The following is a 19,620-nucleotide window of genomic DNA, read 5'->3' on the forward strand; positions in this document are numbered from 1 at the left end:
GTTGGCCTCCAAAATCAAAATGGAAATCAAAATGTTTATCCCTTATTTAAGACGTAACAAAAAAGGCTCTGTAGTATCCACTAGAGCTCCAAACATGCCTGATGTAAGCCTTGTTGGAGACTTCCCGATTAAAACTGAATCATAGTTTCAAAAACTGTATATAAAAAAAAATAAATAAATAAATAAAACTTTTTTTCGAGGGTTTCGCCAAACCTTGCTAATGGGATAAGAACATTTACATGTTGGTTTGCTCGCTTGCCACAATCCTCCACTTAATGACTCCAAGGGCGCCTTCGATGTTGCGGGAGAAAACGCAGTGGGTGGGTCTTTAATTGACCGATCATGACAGTGGAAAAAGACAAGCATTGTGGTTCTTGTGAGGCAAGGTCTATATTCCTTCTCTTCCCTACAGCTGCAACAAAAGATATTCATCAAAATAAGAGCCCTTAGTCAACTATGCACTCCAGTGCCAAAAATGTGTTAGATATATACATTGACGTAGTGGACCTCGACCCGATTCTATGCAGGCTTGCCAGAAAAGAATAGATACACAAAGGAAACACACTTGGGGCCATTAGCATAGTTTATTTTAGCGACTTATCAGCAGAATATTGTTTCAAGATTCATAAAGGAGGCTACCAGCAACGCTGCAGTTGTAAGTTAGCAGGGAGAACGTGGATTGAAGGATAACGTTCCCACATAAGACAACATAATTAATTCACCAGAGATGCGTTATTTAATTACGACAACACGAAAAATGGCCAATTTTACAACTCACAACTGTCAGCTGTGTTGTTTTTAATAGAACTGTCAGTGTTACTGACATACGTGTGTTTTTTTCGCAATCTGGCCAAACCCATGAGCCTCGGGACTTGGTGCCTGCTGTGTGTAGCTGTTACAAAACTCATTCCACTGCACCTGCCAGGTCCCAGAGGATTAACACTGTGAAAGACTGAATTACATTGCAATGTGTGTAATGTACAAACCAACAATTAGTATCATAAACATAACTAAGTACCATGACACAGCTAACCTGTCTTTACATAGCTATACCTCACAGGTACTGAAGGGCTAAAGTATTTTCACACCTTGTTTCCTAGGCCCAAATCAGCCTCTGATTGATAGAAAACCACAAAAATCTTCAGAAAAAACCTAGCATTCCCTCCAGGACCGGGGGGGGGAGGGCAATCCCTGGTTTTTAGATCCCCACCTTCCACCTCAAACCGTATCCAATGAATAACTGAGCCAAATACTTTTCTTAAATTAGCTGGTTCAGCCTCCCTCCACTGTAATGAGAGTCAGCATTTACGGAGAGCTGGACACCATACAGTCCTGCAGCCCTTCCTAGACATGTAGCCCAGTAGAGCTGCTGCAGGTCGGCACGGCGATGCCTTAGAGACAGAACTACAGCACACCACACCGTCTCCATACATGGTAAAGTATGCATAATTTGAAATAGACCTGTTTTATTGCATTTGCAGGGGCCAGTAACGCCTGAGACAGCTGTTAGCGAGTTTGGAGGCTCATTGGACAAGACCCCCTTATAAAAACCTGTGAAATTAAATTACAATAAACTTTGAAATAAATACCAAAATATCATATTTAAGTCACCAAATAGATTTGACATTAACTGCTGAATTTAAGTGCTGAAAATAACAATAGCTAGAATAATGTGTCAGCTAACATATAACAAAGCGAGATAAGAGTTTTAATTATATATGAAAAGGCTAGAAAAGTAGATCCACTTAAAGTTGATGTTTGGAATGGTGGTGGGACAACTATTTCACTGTGAACCAATCACCTGTCTGCATGACAACTATTAGCCACAGGGAAACCCAGCTCTTTCAGCAGAGAAAATGTTGCAATGCTTGGAGTTAATGTGTACACACTACACCGTGGTATGTGAGGCAGTTGCACAACACGGTTCCATAGTGTAGTGGTTATCACGTCTGCTTTACACGCAGAAGGTCCTGGGTTCGAGCCCCAGTGGAACCATTCCTTTATCTTAAAGTCAAAGAAAGCCTCTTTGAGAAGTGACCTTGTCCTTTGGTCTATTTCAAAAAGGAGGATTTAAACCTACGCAGGGAAACTCAAATGGATCTCAAGTCCAATGCCATCACAGGTCAGCACTTTAGTTTCCCCACACATGGTTTAAATAAAAACTAATCTGACAATCAAGCTGTGGCACTGCTAGAACACTGATAAAAAGAGATTAAGGATGAAGAAGAGCTGCGTGTGAAAAACGTGATCTTTGCTACAGAAGAATCCTGCTGAGCTTCGCACAGAAAAGAACGGGCTGCTTACTGCAGCGTCCTGCCACAGCAGACAGACCTGGACACAGGCCCGGCAATATCCACCCCAAAACGAGCCAAGCAGAGCAGCCGCGATTATCTTATCATCATCTGGAAGCTGCGGAGAAGGTTGGGCCACCATTGCTCATAGAAACGGAGAGAGCCGGAGAGTCGCGGCAGGAGCACGGCTTTTATTTGCCACACCGTTTACTGGCTCCCGATGACACAGCCCCAGAGCTCGCGTCGGTTAATCAGTCTGAGCGCCTCGCTGGTTCAGCTGCGCCACAGTGCAAGCGTGTGGCCCCTCGCCAGCTCCAATCTTGTCGGTACAGGGGCCACTGTGCACACACACACACACACAAACACACGCGCCCACGCGCGCGCGCACACACACACGCACCTTATCCAGGATCTGAGGGTGCTGCTAACTGCTGGTCGGGGTTCTTGGCGTTAGTGGAGGCTGCTGTAGCTGGGACATACCCTGTGCATGCAATTGCTCCTGAAGAACAGCAGATTCATTAGCTCCTGCAGTGAACCTTACCATCACTGTTAATTAAGCACTAATGAATCTCCATGGTGACTGGCTCGGGCCTGGATTGACCCGCACGCTACTATAACCGCACGCCACAGAGCAACTCACATTCTCATTCTTACCACACACGTGGTTCGATACTACCTGAGACAATGCAGGAGAGGTAACAGGTACAGTGGTAGGACCCCACCTTGGGCCCAAACCAACAACCTACAAGCCCAGTTCCCCAACCATTATGATACACTTCTGGCAAACACTAAACAGTTTCTTCAACACTCTCTGAGGCTTTGTTTCCATTTGGTGGGTGTGCCCGGTTGTTCTGGTGTGTATTGCAGGAGGGTCTGGACCTGGACTCACCTGAATCGCCATCTGGACCTCTTATGGGAAAACGCTGGTTTAAGCCATGGGTCTGAGTCTCTATGAAGAAGGTCCTGTGTGCGCAGGGCTTTGTTCCAGCCCAGCACCAAAACACTTAATTGAACTAATCAGCTGAGGGCTGGGTAAGGAAGGAAGCCCACTTCCTCACATATCCATTGCAGTCAAGATTGGGTGCCCTTGATTGGAAAACCAGGAAATGCCGCTCAGGTGTGCTGTAGTGGGCAGTGGGTTGGGCTTTATTAGCAGAGGTTGCAGGATTGATTCCAGAATGAGGCACTGCTGGGAAGGCAATGAATAATTGCGGCAAACAAATCAGCAATTTCAAGATTAGGTTTTTTGGAATGTTTTTTTTCAAAATTCTAAGCCAGTGTTCTACAGCTGCATTGCTCTCAGTTACCAGTAGTGATTGTGACATCAGCATTGGAATGTTCAGTTATTTGTGATCTCACACGGATGGCTCCCAGGAGGACTGAGTTGTGACGGAAACAATTAAATGTAAAATGTGACTGGGGAGTGAAATATTTCAGAGAAATGGAGAATGTGTGGAACAGGAAGTACATCCCCAAACATAAAGAGGCCAACCCCTTTCCAAAACGGATGTGAAGAACGGATGGGTTTACTTTCATATATAAATTTAGACAACCGCCCCCCTCTCCCATCACGCAATCTTAAATCACAGCTGAATGTCGTTCCACAAATGCACACCCCTAACCGCTGGCAGTGAAGGTGGGATTAGTCCTGTCATCACTCAGATTCCACAGCATCTTCCAGCTGGACACAATTCACCGACAACCCTTCAGCACCGGAGTGTCCCTCCCCTTTTTTCCTGCTGACATCATCACCGACCAATCAGATGGAAGTTTGCCCCTGTCTCTTCCTGCTGACCTCACTGTCGACCAACCAGAAGAGAGCTTGGCCTTCTTACTTGTTCGCGATCCAGAACAATTAACTAGTGCTGAGCCATCTACTCAAATGTTTTGCCTGATGCAATACATGCAAACGTAATTTCATCCCACAATTTCATTGTACACTTGACTATTGATTTATATGTGGCACAGCCAACAGAAAGGAATCAATTACATCACCTATCCCCTTTTTTATTGGTTAAGAGTAGATGGAGCTCAAAGATCTGCAGGGACTCAATTGCTAGAAAGTTTTTTCCACACTTTTGGAAAAATTGCAACATAATCTGTGAGGTTTATCGAAAGCAAGTACGGTTTGTCAGGGCTGTGGACGTTATGGTCTTCCAGTGTTCAAAACTGCTAACCTGCCCTGAACACGTGCACATGCTTTGCCAATCAAGTGATTTGTGAAGTAAAAAACAACACTCACTTTTCAATTTATGCAGTAGTTAAGGAACTGCAATTGGATTCAAAGCCACATGCGAGTGGTCTACAGTAATACTGCTCTTCAGGCCTACAGTAATACTGCTCTTCAGGCCTGCAGTTATATTGCTCTTCAGGCCTACAGTTATACTGCTCTTCAGGCCTACAGTAATACTGCTATTCAGGCCTACAGTTATACTGCTCTTCAGGCCTACAGTAATACTGCTCTTCAGGCCTACAGTTATACTGCTCTTCAGGCTGACAGTAATGCTGCTCAGAGCAAATTTCATGTATCCAGGGCCTCAATATGTTTCTCATCAGTTACAATAATCAAACTACACAAATTCCAACTGAATCCATTGTGGAGAACGTGCCTCCCCAGTGTTCAGAGTTTAAACAAGGTAAACCAACATCCATCAATTGATGAAAGCTTGGGTTCACTGTTATGAGGAATTTCCGTTTGATAAACTCTGACTGGTTTATTTACCTGAATTGTTCCAATAAATAGATATTACATCCTTTTACAGTTCTGCAAAGCTGATTCTATTCAACAAGAATTGCATTATGAAAACAGGACCTGAACCATTTACACAAGCATGAAATACATGACAATTAAATAATAAATTAGCCTGCACAATTATAGCTTACTGTTTCACATATGTCCAATGTTAAACATGCTAAAAGAATCAAATTTTAGTATGCAGTGACTGACATAATTTATGGAAATGTTAAAAGCAAACTCCCCATATCATTGTTTCATGTGTGCTATGTAGCAAATGTAAATACCCAGTGTGGTTTTTAAGGTGTTTGATGAACCCCACGCACAGTGTTGGGTGTGTTACAGATCAGACATCTTTTAGAGCAGGCTTTTACGTTTGAGCATGATGAAGGAACTCCACTACCACTGATCCTCCTCCGGTCGGACCAGTATCAAAGTACTTCTCTGTTCCTGATCGCACGATTCAGACCCAAGACACCAGGTGACCTGAGTTAGCTGTGTAATCAACAGCTTTAACTGGTCAATTGCTGTGCTTCACAGACAGTGTTATGGGAAATAATAGTTTCTCCTCAATAGTGGCCACATAAAAGCTGAGCTGTGCCTACACTGTGAGCAAGGTTTGCCTTAATCAAAGACTGCTTTTTATTGATGCTCTCAGAAACTTGAGGCTTGTAGTACTTCTACTTTCTATCCTCTTCCAGAAGGACCTTAGAAGAAGGTTGCACTGTGAGCAGGGTTCGAACCTGCGCGGGGAAACCCCATTGGACTTCGAACCCAACGACTTAACCTCTCGGCCATCACAGCACTTTTGTGGAATTTGAGCAACATGTCAAAGTCTTGTCAAACTTAGAAAAGGAAATTTACATTGCTGATAAAAATGGCCCATTGCCAAGAAGAATGTTATTGTTTTGAAGTAGTGCTACACTTTGATACATGAGCTTCCATCTTGCACACGGTTCCATAGTGTAGTGGTTATCACGTCTGCTTTACACGCAGAAGGTCCTGGGTTCGAGCCCCAGTGGAATCATTTGTTGCTCTTTGGAAGTCATGGAACGCGTTGACTTTGGCTGCTGCAATGTGCTCATCCCTCCTGGCTGATCTAGGCGAGATGTTCACATCAACGTCAATGCGGTGATTGTCTACACTTGATCTACCACACAGGTCTCAAACTCCAGTCCAGTGTCTGCTGGTTTTCAAGGTGTTTTTGGCGCCAGTGATTCATTTAAGTCACAGGAATCACACACCTTGCTCTCAAGGCGTTAATTGGCAGCTGATAGGAAGGAAACCACAAAAGCCCACAAACACTGTGGCCCCATGAGGTTCGTTCTGACACCCCAGATCTATGCATACATGACAAGCATACAAATATGGATGCCTTAGCCAGAACCTGCTGTTCCAGGTAAATACATCTTAATCCTCACACGTACACGAGCCGAAGATGCTGCAGGTTTTAGTTTTTCCCTTAAGGTCAGCAGGCCATGTCAGACCACCCAAGAACCAGGTGACTCGAGTTAGCTGTGTAATCAGGTGTATTAACCAATCAATTGCTGTTCAACTCAAGTGCTGAGTAAGAACAAAAGGAGGACCACTGCACTAAACTTTAAAAATCTCATACAAAAATAGTGTTTTTGGAAAGACTAGTTTCTCATTTTCAGTGAACAGAAACATGGCCACGTCAACCAAAGCTTGCTGGATGATCAGCTAAACTACATGGGATATTGAAGTGCTTGGGCTGATTTAAAGTACCATGCTCAGCAGGGTTGAACTGGGAATCCCATTGGATTTCAAGTCCAAGCTAACAGCATGCAGCGAATAATGGTTTTTTTGGTATGTAGTGATATATCAAACTAAACAGCCAAAATACAGAAGTGTCTGAAAAGCATTCAAACATGGATGCCTCAACTTAACCAGCGCCTGCTGTTCAAGGTAAATACAGCCTAATCTTCACACTAACCTGGAGCTGGTTTTTGTTTTTGCCTTAAGATCAGCAGCCCATGTTAGACCAAAGAACCAAGTGGCCAAAGTTTGCTGGCCGATTTAAAGAATTAACTATATCGCTGCAAGCAGGGTTCGAACCTGCGCGGGGAATCCCCATTGGATTTCAAGTCCAACGCCTTAACCACTCGGCCATCGCAGCTCCCGTTGAACGCACGTACACTAGTTCAATTTAACTATGCAAACAAGGAGCTGAAATACAAAATCCCAAATTCAAACAAACTACCTGCAGAACAAGCCCAAGTAAGAGATACCTAAGGCCTCAAACCATTAAAATACCATACCCTGAGGTGGAAACTGTCCAAAAACCCAGGGAGGCAGTACATTTTATCCTTTAAAACTAGTCATGTTGCTTTTTTTATTGCAGTTTTGAAGACCATGAGTTACACGCAGTCTGGAGGTAAAAGCCAGTCTGCAATGTGATTGAGCTCCAGGTTGGGAACTGGGCCTGTCTGAGTGAATCTTCTCTGCGTTGGCTTGTTGGAACATGGCGGCTCCGGCAGTTAATTTTTCAAATGGGGAACCGTGATTGGCTGACGCTCGCGGTGGGAGGGACCTATGAGCTGTGTTAGCGGGAGAGCCCATTCCAGGGCCAGTGGCACCCCAATCCCTCATGGGATGTGTGTGTGGGGGGGGGGGGTTCTCTTTCTCAGACCAGCCCCCACGTCGTCTCGACGGTCGAACTCCTACGCCTCCTCCCAGCCTGACCCGCCATCCCACGAGAGGCGGCTGGCTCACCGCCCGGCCTAATCTCCCCGACAACCTCCCTACGTCCTGGGGGGGCCATATGGGGGGGGGTCTGCTTCATACATATGGGGCTCCGGCTAGCTCAGGGACAGAAACTCCCTAAAGCCCAGGGGGCCCCTTCACATTCACACTGGGGTACCCCAAAAAACATCTGTCTGCCATGAAGTCACAGTGTACACTCACCATTTTTAAAAACGTATATATTTAATCACCTATTTAAGGCATATATCAAGCGAACTTTTTATAAGTAGTCATAGAAAACGACCGGGTCAGAGAAACTCCTTTGAGTCATTATTTGAGTGGGCTGCGGGCTGAGAGTTTTGGCAAACGTCGGGCTGTTCCCGCACATCTGTTCCACAGCACTGCGCCGCGTATAAAAACCGGAGGAATTCCCCAGCGGTGCCTGAGGGGCGTCTGTGTTTTTTTTATCGCGGCGGTTTTCGCGGTACCGCAGCCTCGCGGCGGTCGTTCTTCTCCTGCCGCCTGTGGGAGCGGGGGGCGGGGGGCGGGGCGGCGGGGCGGACGAGGCGACGCAGGCGGTCCTCGTTTTTTTGGACGGCCCCTATCGAGGGTCTGTCCAACGTCCTGGCATACCACAAAAAAAAAGAAAAATCAGATTAAAGGGACATTAAGATAAGGCGAAACGGGTCAACAATGCGGTGGTACCCTCTGGAATGGGGGTCAGATAAGAGCAGGAGTTTCACGCCAGCGGCTCGCAAATTTTAACACGCTCCCTTAATGGGAGGCCACGGGGTGCAGCCAGGGCCGGCTTTTCAGGAACAGGGCAGACACAAAAAAAGAGAGAGAAAAAAAAAAAAACTTCATTCACGTCATTTTTCATGTCAAGTCGTTGCTGAGAAACAGACGCTTGGAGGCTGCGACCAAAAATGCGCTAAAAGAAATACTGAGATACGTGTGAAAATGAACTGATCTTTGGCTACAGACCTGACGAAGCTCGACGCTGCTACAACAGCCGGGCTGACAGCCAAATCATCTGATAACAGACATGAAATGCAGATATTACACTCTAATTTACTGATTAAACACAGCTCTGTGTTTTATCTTTTTGAATTCAGGAATGGGAACTCACACACCCACACAATCAAAAAGCGGTCCATATTTGTATTACTGTCAATTTCGTATGTTTCTTTCATTTTTTCCTCCAGTTATACTCATCATTATTTATTTTTCACCATTTTTGAACTCACCTGTTTTAGTTATGACTGAGCTGTCAGAAGATGGCAGGTGTGCTCCTCCACTGACCATGTCACTGTGTACAGTGACTAAGACACACCCAGCAGGCTACACACAGTCCTACAGCTGAGATCTAGCACTTACTGCTGGAGTGGCGTTAATCTACCTGACAACACCTGGTCACCTGTGGACACCTTGTGTGTCGGTGGGATGAAATAATGCAGCGTTAGACTCAGCAAAATACATCCTCTCCAACAAGTCTGGAAAGCAAAGTTACAGCTTGGCTTCCTGCAATCAGATTGGCTCGAGCTAGCCAGTCTTAGCAAGCTGTTGTGTCATAGGTCAATGGCTTGAATTTCCTCCAACTGGAGCCGGACCTTCAGGAGAGCATGATTCATCAGAAGAAGCAACTGACTTGGGACTCTACTTGGGAAGTAAATCATTGGGTTTTCTCACGTCTTGTTGTTCAATCCCATTTTTATACACATATCATAACCGCGTGATACATTAATCAACATTCACATTGTTTATTTAGAAATTTTGGTTTATATTATATCGGGAGAGGGAAAACATAAACAGATCATTAAAAAACAATTTTAAAAAAACTTCAAATAATACAATATTTCCAATTGCTTTCAGGTGGGCGGTGGTTCAAAATCACTTTTCTTTCCAAATTGAAAGCCTCGGGTCATATGTATGCAGCGCGCTGCGACGCGTTTCATATCATTAGCGCTGTTTTACCGGTAAAAACGCTGTTAAAACTCTGGGAAAAGAAGGGTTTTCCCTTTCTGCACATTCAAACTCCTAAAACAAGCGGCAGGGTTATTGTGGGAGCATGCCGTCAGCCGTACAAGCCCAGGGGGACTATGAAACGGGAACACCCAAAACATCACGACGGGTCATGTATCTCCCTAAAATAAAAATGAGAATTTTCATAGCTGTTTGTGCTTTTTTCTTTTTTTAAAATGTCTGATCACAAGCAGAGTACACTACTACGAACAAAATATAACCAATCCCATACGGTCAGTTCTATGAAAGACATTTAATTTGTGCACAGTAAAATGTAGTGTTAATTCAACAATAACAAATCACATATGAGTCCAATAGGGTACTATCTAAGAGCTGATTTAACACTTAACATTTTACTGTGTATCGGCTGTCATTAACGTAAGTTTGAAATAGAAGTCCAAGTCCTTCTGGCAATGAGCAAGATGTCAATAAATAAAAACGTAATAAAAAATGTGTAAAAAAACAAAACTAAAGGCGATGTGTGTTCAGTGCTGACAAAACGTTTGAAACACCATAAAGACGGTGAGCTCTCTGTCTTTGCTACAATGCAACTGTCGACCCCGTGTGCGAAGCGATCATTACCCAAATGCTTGTTTTCTGACGCCTACTTTTTAAAACAATGACTAAAACTTTTACTCAAATCCAGCTCTTGGCCAAAATAAACCACTCCTGGGTCTGTTGGTTGACGTAGTTGACAGCACTGATAAATTTACACAGTTAGTCATCTTGGGGGGTGGAAACGGCTCTACTGGGAGATCACGGTAAGCCTCAAGGTCCAGATTTAAATCCTGACCGCGCTGGTACTGACCGCAGCCAGCACCTCCGCAGGGCAGCTAATCGCCAGACTGAGCCAGGCTAACCGGCGGGACCCCGGCACACTTACCTTCTCCGGATGTGCTCGCACACAGACAGGAAATGCAGAGGCCTGTCGATGACAGAGGCGTGGCATTGGTGTGTTCTCACAGGATTTCACAGGCCGGGGGCAATAACTAGATCTCGGTGCCCAGCGGACGATGGAGGATTGTGGGTAACTGCGCAGACGCCGAGCACTGTGGCAAGTGCGTTTTCGCGGGGGATAGCTGTGTGTGAGGGGGTTTAACGAATGGCGCTGGATGTAAAAGGGGACAGGCCTGCTTTTTTGCACGACCCCAAGCACTCAAAACCAGACCAATCACCCTTTTCCGTGGGAAACACTTTCTTATGGAGCCCCCACATGACTCTCAGACTAAGGAGTCACTTGCGGAAGGTAGCAAGTTGCTACCAATGTGACGAGGTGCTATGTTTCAAAGAGCATCAGACAAGGGTAGGCCTTGATCGACTTGACAAGAAAGACATGATTCCACTGGGGCTCGAACCCAGGACCTTCTGCGTGTAAAGCAGACGTGATAACCGCTACACTATGGAACCACGGTTGAGGGTTCCCCTGTACCATGGCATCCTGGGAAGTTAGTCAGATGAGCATCAAGGAGGGAAGGGGAAAGTGGAGCTCGTCGTAGCTGTCCAAGGGAAACACAAATTTATCTTTGAATCTTAAAAATGAAACAGCAAAGAAAGTGCAGTTGGGCTTCAGCCTTGCAGCTTTGAGCCCTGCACACAGTGTGTCAGTACTTAAATAAGAACCGCATTCGCTGCGAGCAGGGTTCGAACCTGCGCGGGGAAACCCCATTGGATTTCGAGTCCAACGCCTTAACCTCTCGGCCATCACAGCACCTGTGATGGGGAGGGCATGACCCATGAGTATTGCTTAAACCCGTGTGGGACAACCCCCATTGGGTTTCAGCACCAACCCTCTTTCTCAGCCATCACAGGTACACACAGGCACCTTCAGAACAAACAAAAAAAGAAAAAACATTCACAACAGGATATGTTGGCACACTGGTAGCAAACCTGCATGGTCAAGTGGTGAATATGCAATCTCCTGGCATCTTCTCACACAGCTTGCAGCTAGTCAGGTCTTCAAGGGTAATTAAAGTAGGGTTGTATTTACTGTTAAAAAACCTTTGTGGTCAACATAGGAGAAAGCAAGGCTAACGAAACTATGACAAAAAAACACACCAGCCCTGCAGGAATGGCTTGACAAATATTGTGCAATTGATATATTTAACCTTGGAAGTCCAGAGTTGGGTTCAGGGTTATCCTTGGCTATAAAAAGGAATTTGTTGACACCCCAATTTAGTTTTCCTCATTGTTTTGAGAGAAAAAATACGAGCACAAGGTGGAGCTAGGGATCATTAAAAGTGGACATAAAACAGTAAAGCAATTATTCACAACAATTATTAAACCTGCAGAGAGGCAAATGAGCAAGTGGGTGCTCAGAAACCTTTCTCCAAAAATCACTGTTTAAAACCGTAAAAGGCGGTATAAACTTCCCACGTTCCCACACAGCGTAGTGCCAACAGACGAAACGCAGAGCAATTAATTACCGCGATATGAATATCAAAGTGGTCTCAAAGACGCTCCAGCGATACCATCTCTTCTGAGGAACAGAAAAACAGGAGAGGCAGGCTTTTTCAAAGCAGGCCCAAGCCCTGCACTGCTTCAGATACCGACCCTCTGGCCAGTACAGGGGAAACCGCTGGCTCTCCCTTCAATCCTGTACTGCTGGCAGCACCTTAACACTGCCAGTCTCACCCACGCCAAATCCGTTTGACCACACCCCCTTATGAATATTAATAAGGAGACAGCGAATCAGAACGTGGTCATGTCCATGCTGAGTGGCAAGTGGAATAAAATGTGCGGAAATTAATATCGTATCGTGACCCACAATAAAATTTTACACAGAAGGTGATGTTACATTACATTACATTACAGGCATTTAGCAGACGCTCTTATCCAGAGCGACGTACAACAAGTGCATAGGTTTCAAGATGTAGAGGCGCAAAAGAAACACTAGAGTGAAGTAAGGATCGTAGTGCCAGAAGTGACCACATCGATCAGGACTCCAACCCTGTAGAGTAAGCTTGTTCAGCAGCAAGAATCCTACCAAGTACAAAGTACAAACTAGCACTGGAATCACACCTAATCATACAAAAACAATCCTACCAGATACACTAACATAATCAAATTATCCTAGCTAGGTACAATGAGCTGAACTATAGGCTAGGGAGGGGTGGGGAGAGGTGCAGCCTGAAGAGATGAGTCTTCAGTCTGCGTTTGAAAGTGGTGAGATTCTCTGCTGTTCTGACCATCACGGGGAGGTCATTCCACCAGCGAGGGGCCAGGACAGACAGCAGACGGGAGCGGGAAGTGCAGACGCGAAGAGGGGGAGGTGCCAAGCGTCCAGAGGTGGCAGAACGGAGAGGTCTGGCTGGTGTGTAGGGTCTGATGATCCTCTGAATGTACCCTGGTGCTGACCCCTTAGCTGCCTGGTATGCAAGCACCAAGGACTTAAATTTGATGCGAGCCATAACAGGCAGCCAGTGGAGGTCAGTGAGCAGGGGGGTGACATGGGAATGTCTGGGGAGGTTGTAGACCAGACGCGCTGCAGCATTCTGGATGAGCTGCAGGGGTCTGATGGCGGATGCTGGCAGACCAGCCAGTAGCGAGTTGCAGTAGTCCAAGCGGGACAGGACCATCGCTTGAACCAGGAGCTGGGTTGCGTAGGTGGTGAGGAAGGGGCGGATTCTCCGGATGTTGTACAGGAAGAACCTGCACGTTCGACTCACCGCCGTGATGTTCTGGGAGAGGGACAGTCTGTTGTCCATCACCACTCCAAGGTTTTTTGCGGTGGGTGATGATGACACCACAGTGTCCCCCAGGGAAATAGAAAAGTCAAGAAGGTTAGAGGATGGAGCAGGGATGAAGATCATCTCCGTCTTGCCTGGGTTCAGCTTAAGATGGTGGTTATCCATCCAGCTCTGGATGTCCCTCAGGCAGGCAGAGATGCGAGCAGAGACCTGAGTGTCAGAGGGCGGGAAGGAGAGGAAGAGTTGGGTGTCATCGGCATAACAATGATAGGACAACCCATGGGCAGAGATTACAGGACCAAGAGATTGGGTGTACAGGGAGAATAGGAGGGGACCAAGGACAGAGCCCTGGGGAACTCCTGTGGCAAGGGGGCGAGGTGCTGATACTGCACCAGCCCAGGCGACTTGGAAGGAGCGACCGGAGAGGTAGGACTCAATCCAGTCAAGTGCTGTGCCACAGATCCCCATAGCTGCCAGGGAGGACAGGAGGATGGGATGGTTGACGGTGTCAAAGGCGGCAGAAAGGTCTAGGAGGATCAGGACAGATGAATGGGAGGCTGCTTGTGCGGCGTGAAGCGACTCATTGACCGAGAGGAGTGCGGTCTCTGTCGAGTGGCCAGGTCTGAAGCCAGACTGGTAGGGGTCTAGGAGGTTGTTCAGGGAGAGAAAAGAGGAGAGTTGATTAGAAGCAGCTCGTTCAATTGTTTTGGATAGGAAAGGGAGAAGGGAGACAGGATGTTCCAGTATTACCAAATGAATGGCAGCCTTCATATCCCGAAATTAAAGGGCGATAATCTGAGCTTCCGTGTAAAAAATTTCAGTTCATGCTGAAAATTTTCCCATCGAGATAAAGAAGCGAGTAAAAATTTCCTTGAACGAAACTGACAAAAATAATGTTATGTACTATGAAACTTTTTCTGAGTAAAAAAACTCCAAAGACGATGTCATTGTGAAGGAGAAAATGATTTCCAGCCGGATAGCATAATTTAATAAACATAAGTGCATGAGTCATGCGAGGGTCGCCGTGCCACAGGGTGTGACGGTGATGATGTCAGACCTCAGCGAGCTGAGCTGACCTCATGCACATCAAAGCCCGACGTTGGGTCCCAAAGCCCCCCATGACCGAAGAGAGGAAGAGGAGCATCAAGCTGCAAAGAGAGGAAGAAGAGCATCAAGCTGCAAGGAGAGGAAGAGGAGCATCAAGCTGCAAAGAGAGGAAGAAGAGCATCAAGCTGCGAGGAGAGGAAGAAGAGCATCAAGCTGGTCCTGCAGGGTTTACCAATGGTGACACACCACATATTAGACTCTGCTAATGATGACATCAATCTTTCCAAATGGGAGAAAAGTGGGAAAGCATTGATTGGGTTTCACACTAAGCTTGTCGGACAGGCAATCCAACCCCAACTCCCCTTTCTTAGTCCATGGTGTGCAGTGTCGAATGATCTCACTTCCTGTTAACCTCTTTCTGACAGGGCATGTACACACAACCCAGTGCCCTTTCTGATTGGCCATATACCTACCTGACTGGGCATGAGTACAGAGGTGTGGCATCCTCACTTCCTGTTTAATCCTTCCTGATTTGGCGTGAGCACAGAAGTGTGCCTTCCTCACTTCCAGTTTAACTCATCCTGATTAAGCATGTGATGACTGAGAGGTTCAGGTATTGGAATTGAATACAAACCCGGCTTACGGTGCAGATCTGGATGGTCCTTTAAAGGTTTTTGGAAATGAACAGGAACTGGCATGGATGACAGGTGGTATGTTTCAAAGAGCAATAGCCCCACTGTCAGCAATGTGACCTTCTTTTCATGATGATTTGAACTACAAGCTATGCTTTGGTACATAAGGATACTACACCACATGATTCCATAGTGTAGCGGTTATCACGTCTGCTTTACACGCAGAAGGTCCTGGGTTCAAGCCCCAGTGGAATCATTCTTTTGTCTTAAAGTCTATGAAAGCCTCTGCTTCTCTTGTGCTCTTTGCCAAGTTTCCTTGTACTCTTCCCCATTGTGGTTATTTTATTTTTTTTTTTTTAAACAGTGGTTTGATGACGGTCTTGAGCATCAAACTCTGCTGTTCTCTCACTGGGCAGAATAAGGCAGATCTTCAAGGCCCACCTCTGCCAGACATGGAAAACAGCACTGAATCCCGTTTGCAAACATATCCTGTACTGAACAGAATGGAACTTCCGGGTGGCTCTTCCAGTTAAGCCAGAGTTCTAGAGCATGATTGTGCCCCACAGTCGGGTATTGAATCCTGCCTGAGCCAGTGCCAGCTGTGGCCAGTGGCCTCTGCAGGGCAACAGATAAGTGGAGGCAGTATCACTCAAGATGAGGGACAGTTCATTGGCAGGGACCCAAATCCTTCTCAAGCGCCCCCTGCTGGTTGACCGGCATCCGCAAGCCCTTCTGTTAAGCTGCACATGAAGAGTCCTCCTCTGACTCATCCGTTTACCGGTCATGCTTGCTTCAGAGGAGAGCGTGTGATCATCTGCGCGCTCCAGAATCGAGACAGGAGGACGTCTATGCCCCACAGTCCAGACTGTACCTCTGATTCCTGAGGGAAGTGAAGTAGGCCACAGTGTCGCTCAGGGCAGGAGGGTGTTGCGTCAGCCGGGTCGCCCTGGATACAGAAGAGAGCAGCAGCGTCTGCACAAGCCGCTGGAGCTCCTGTCCTAATCACGCAGTAACTGCGCAGTTCTGCTGTTGGACTGTAGAGTGAGAAAGAAGTGGTTTCAGGTGTGTGGCACGTGGGGCGTGTGGCATGTGGTGTGTGGGGTGTGTGGCGCGTGCCATGGTCCATGGGACAGCTGGCCCTCGGTATTGTGTGGATCCCTCCCTAGTGTGTACAGGGGTTCACGCTCTGAATAAAGCTGAAAATATGAAACTTAAAAAAATAATAATAATAAGCTTCTTGGAAGCTGAACATAAGAACATTATCTCATGCGCACTTTTAATGAAATAATTTACTAAAATCCCGAAATATAAATTTGGATTCAACAGTTTTTGAGTCATTTCTTCCAGTTATGAACGCCTTCATTGTTGTTGATTCCACAAACAAAGAGTCAGTCTTTTCCCGTGTAAGCGGGAATACGTGGACCTCAATCACTAATCTCCATGGCAACCTCAGAGGTATCAGCCTGTGTCAGCCATCCCATAATTCTTCTGAGGGGGGCCCGTGTCACCCCCGGTGGGGGCTGGTGTGTATCGACATGCTGGCTGTGAGAAAGCCTTATCAAATCAATGCTAATTACGCGACAGACCAGTGCTCGGTTTAGCTGAAACGTCCCAGCTGCCTGCCCCCCTCCCCGTGTAATACATTACCTTTTTAAGTCAAAATGGCCTCTGCCTCACATTCTGTGTGGCACCCTTGCATTTCACCCCACTACGGTAATTCAGTCCAGCACATACATTGGCTTCCCAGGCTAATCTGACGGGGGGGCATTCAGAAATGTCTTTATCTCCTAATAGGATGCAGATTTTTAAGACGACCTCAGGCTTGGTTCTCAAATGGCGCCCAGCGGATAACCAAATCTCAGCCCCTCATCTTACATCACTTCCTGTCTCTCGACACTCACCTATCAGGAGTGTCTTAGGTGCAGCTGCTTGCTGCAGAATGTGTTGTTTAATTTCTTTTGCGCAGATTTTTATAAACTGTTAATGCACATCAGTGGAAACATGCACGTGTGCATGTGTCTGGGTGTGCGTGTGTGTGTATATATATTTATATATATTCACGTCTTATAAATGTGTGTCTGTGTGTGTGTGTGTATGTGTGTAGGCACGTGTGGTGCATGAGTGTGTGTTTGTGCGTGTGTGCCTGTGTGTCTGTAAGCGTGAGTGTATATGTGTGCCCGTGTCTGTGTGTGCATGTGTGCCTGTGTTTGTGCATATGTAAGTGTGTGTGTCTATGTGTGTATGTGTGTGGGAGTGCTTGTGTGTAAATGTGTGCCCGTGTCTGTGTGTGCATGTGTGTGTGTGTGTGTGTGTGTGTGTGTGTGTCTGTGTGCGTGTGTGTAAATGTGTATTTGTGGGGACCGGTCAGTCTCCTGCACTGTTCTGCAGTCCCTCTTCCTGAAGGCAGATGACTATAGTATTACGTGTGTTTTAAAGAATGCGCTCCATAAATCAATCACCATGATGTACTGCCTTAAATATTCCAGGCTGGCACGCACAAACTGGACAGATTGCCTCATATTTAGCCAACATATCACCCCTCCCATTAGAAAACAGTCCATAGGAGAAAACAGACCAAGCAGGCTAAAAATACATATTATTCTAACTTTGTTGTGAGGTGGTCGTTCTAATTTTTTTTTTTATTCTGGGAACCCACAGTGTATGGTGTTTTGATAGAGCTGTTAATTGAACTGTGGTCGAGATTTGACCTTAAAAGATTCTACTGATGTGAAATTCCCACCTGAATTCCAGCCACTTAATTTTTATCTTCATTATTAACTGTAACCCAATCTGCTAATCATATTTAAAATGATGTCAGACGAAGCATGCCAGTGTAATGACAAAAAACTGAACACAAAATAAATAGATTTGCAACCTGTGGGGTGTTCTCACTCAAATAGTTCATGCAGAAAAGGTGTTAAAAATAATAAAAAACAGTTTGAGGATCAATACTTGGTTAAAGATCTTCGCTATGGTCGAATGCCTCCCCCCCCAACTACTGTGCCCTCAAATTATGTACTGTCCATAAAGCACACTGCGTACTGTTTAAGACACGATAGGCAACCATACTATTTTCCAAAGGTACTGTGGAAGAGTCATAAGACGTTTCGCTGTTGTGCGACCATGGAAAACGTCAGCGAAGCTGTGCGTTATATTTATGCGACCAAAATGGACGTTTACTTAACCACCTCTGCCCATTCAGAAACACACAGGTTCTCCCAAACCTACGGGTTCTCCCAAACATACGGGTATCCCCCAAATGTGCAGGTTCCCCCAAAACATACACGGCCCGCTGCCTTTTCTTATAACATTACATAACTCAAAATGAAGCACTTGGATTTACCAGTCTGCATCACACTGTATTAATGCACCAGTACTAATCTAGCTGCACACGTAATTGGACATACTTTGCACCATAGTCATAACGCCAGAGTCCAGAAACACCGGCCAACTCAGATTAATTAAAGCAGAAGGGAACACAGGCTGCTCATTAAATACCTCCAGCACTTGTTGAAAGCCGTCCTCCCAGCTGTGCTCCAGTCTGTTTTAGGAGGCATTACGCATGGCAAGGCACTGCTTCTCACAGAACGTATCACCGTACCTGCAGGAATTCACCAGCGAACACGGGCCGGGGAGTGATACTTCAGACCGCCACGCGCGCAAAATTGCGGAAATTTGGGAGTGGGGGGCAGCCGTCCCTCTGGTGTGCCAATGCTGCTGGGGTCTCATGGCCTAACGGCTGGCCTGTTTTCCTTTCTTTTGGGGTGGGGGGGGGGGAGAACACATGAAGTCCATTTAACACATGATGTGGTTGGTTTACCGGTAGCCATGGATGCAAACGACATAATCCCAGCTGTACGATCTCCGCAGTATTGGCGGTTCCACTCAAAGGGTCAATCTACGTGTGTTTACAGCGTTGCTCATGCACGCTGTCCACCCCACCGATGAAGACTTACAGTGCAGAACAGGGTTCGAGGCCCTGGCCACACTCTAAGCAAAAGAAAAGGGGAAAATATTAAAACTAAATAACATCAATATGTTGTTCGTGTCCACGCTTATGAATGGATTTCCGAGATGATATCACAGTGTTTGTTGGAGATGCTGACATCATTGTCATGTAATTGGGGCCAGTTCACTTACACATCGGACAAAAATGGAAAATTTAGTAAAAGGGCCTTTATGCAAAATCAAGGTGGGGGATACTGTGAGCTGCCAGAGGAGCATGTTTTAGCTCTGTGTGTTACTCTGTCATACACACACACACACACACACACACACACACACACACACACACACACACACACACACACACACACACTCATACACTCATACACACACACACACACACACACACACTCACACTCATACACACACACTCATACACACACACACACACACACTCATACACACACACTCACACACACACACACACACACACACACTCATACACATACATATACACGCATACTCTCACACACAAGTACACACTCACACACACATTCATA

General features: G+C 46.1%; 7 non-coding genes across 7 annotated transcripts; 3 read left to right on the top strand and 4 right to left on the bottom strand.

The window, feature by feature from the left end:
- The first annotated feature begins 1,922 nt into the window (after positions 1-1,922).
- trnav-uac (transfer RNA valine (anticodon UAC)) lies at positions 1,923-1,995 on the top strand. The gene has a single exon. It is a non-coding gene; the product is annotated as a tRNA-Val (tRNA).
- A 3,752-nt stretch (positions 1,996-5,747) lies between these two features.
- On the bottom strand, positions 5,748-5,829 carry trnas-cga (transfer RNA serine (anticodon CGA)). The gene has a single exon. It is a non-coding gene; the product is annotated as a tRNA-Ser (tRNA).
- A 150-nt stretch (positions 5,830-5,979) lies between these two features.
- On the top strand, positions 5,980-6,052 carry trnav-uac (transfer RNA valine (anticodon UAC)). Its single transcript has one exon. It is a non-coding gene; the product is annotated as a tRNA-Val (tRNA).
- Positions 6,053-7,080: 1,028 nt separating this feature from the next.
- Positions 7,081-7,162, bottom strand: trnas-uga (transfer RNA serine (anticodon UGA)). The gene has a single exon. It is a non-coding gene; the product is annotated as a tRNA-Ser (tRNA).
- A 3,922-nt stretch (positions 7,163-11,084) lies between these two features.
- Positions 11,085-11,157, bottom strand: trnav-uac (transfer RNA valine (anticodon UAC)). The gene has a single exon. It is a non-coding gene; the product is annotated as a tRNA-Val (tRNA).
- A 219-nt stretch (positions 11,158-11,376) lies between these two features.
- On the bottom strand, positions 11,377-11,458 carry trnas-cga (transfer RNA serine (anticodon CGA)). The gene has a single exon. It is a non-coding gene; the product is annotated as a tRNA-Ser (tRNA).
- Positions 11,459-15,298: 3,840 nt separating this feature from the next.
- Positions 15,299-15,371, top strand: trnav-uac (transfer RNA valine (anticodon UAC)). Its single transcript has one exon. It is a non-coding gene; the product is annotated as a tRNA-Val (tRNA).
- The last annotated feature ends 4,249 nt before the right edge of the window (positions 15,372-19,620 follow it).

This window comes from Anguilla rostrata, chromosome 9, assembly GCF_018555375.3.
Source record: "Anguilla rostrata isolate EN2019 chromosome 9, ASM1855537v3, whole genome shotgun sequence".
Classification (NCBI taxonomy): domain Eukaryota; kingdom Metazoa; phylum Chordata; class Actinopteri; order Anguilliformes; family Anguillidae; genus Anguilla; species Anguilla rostrata.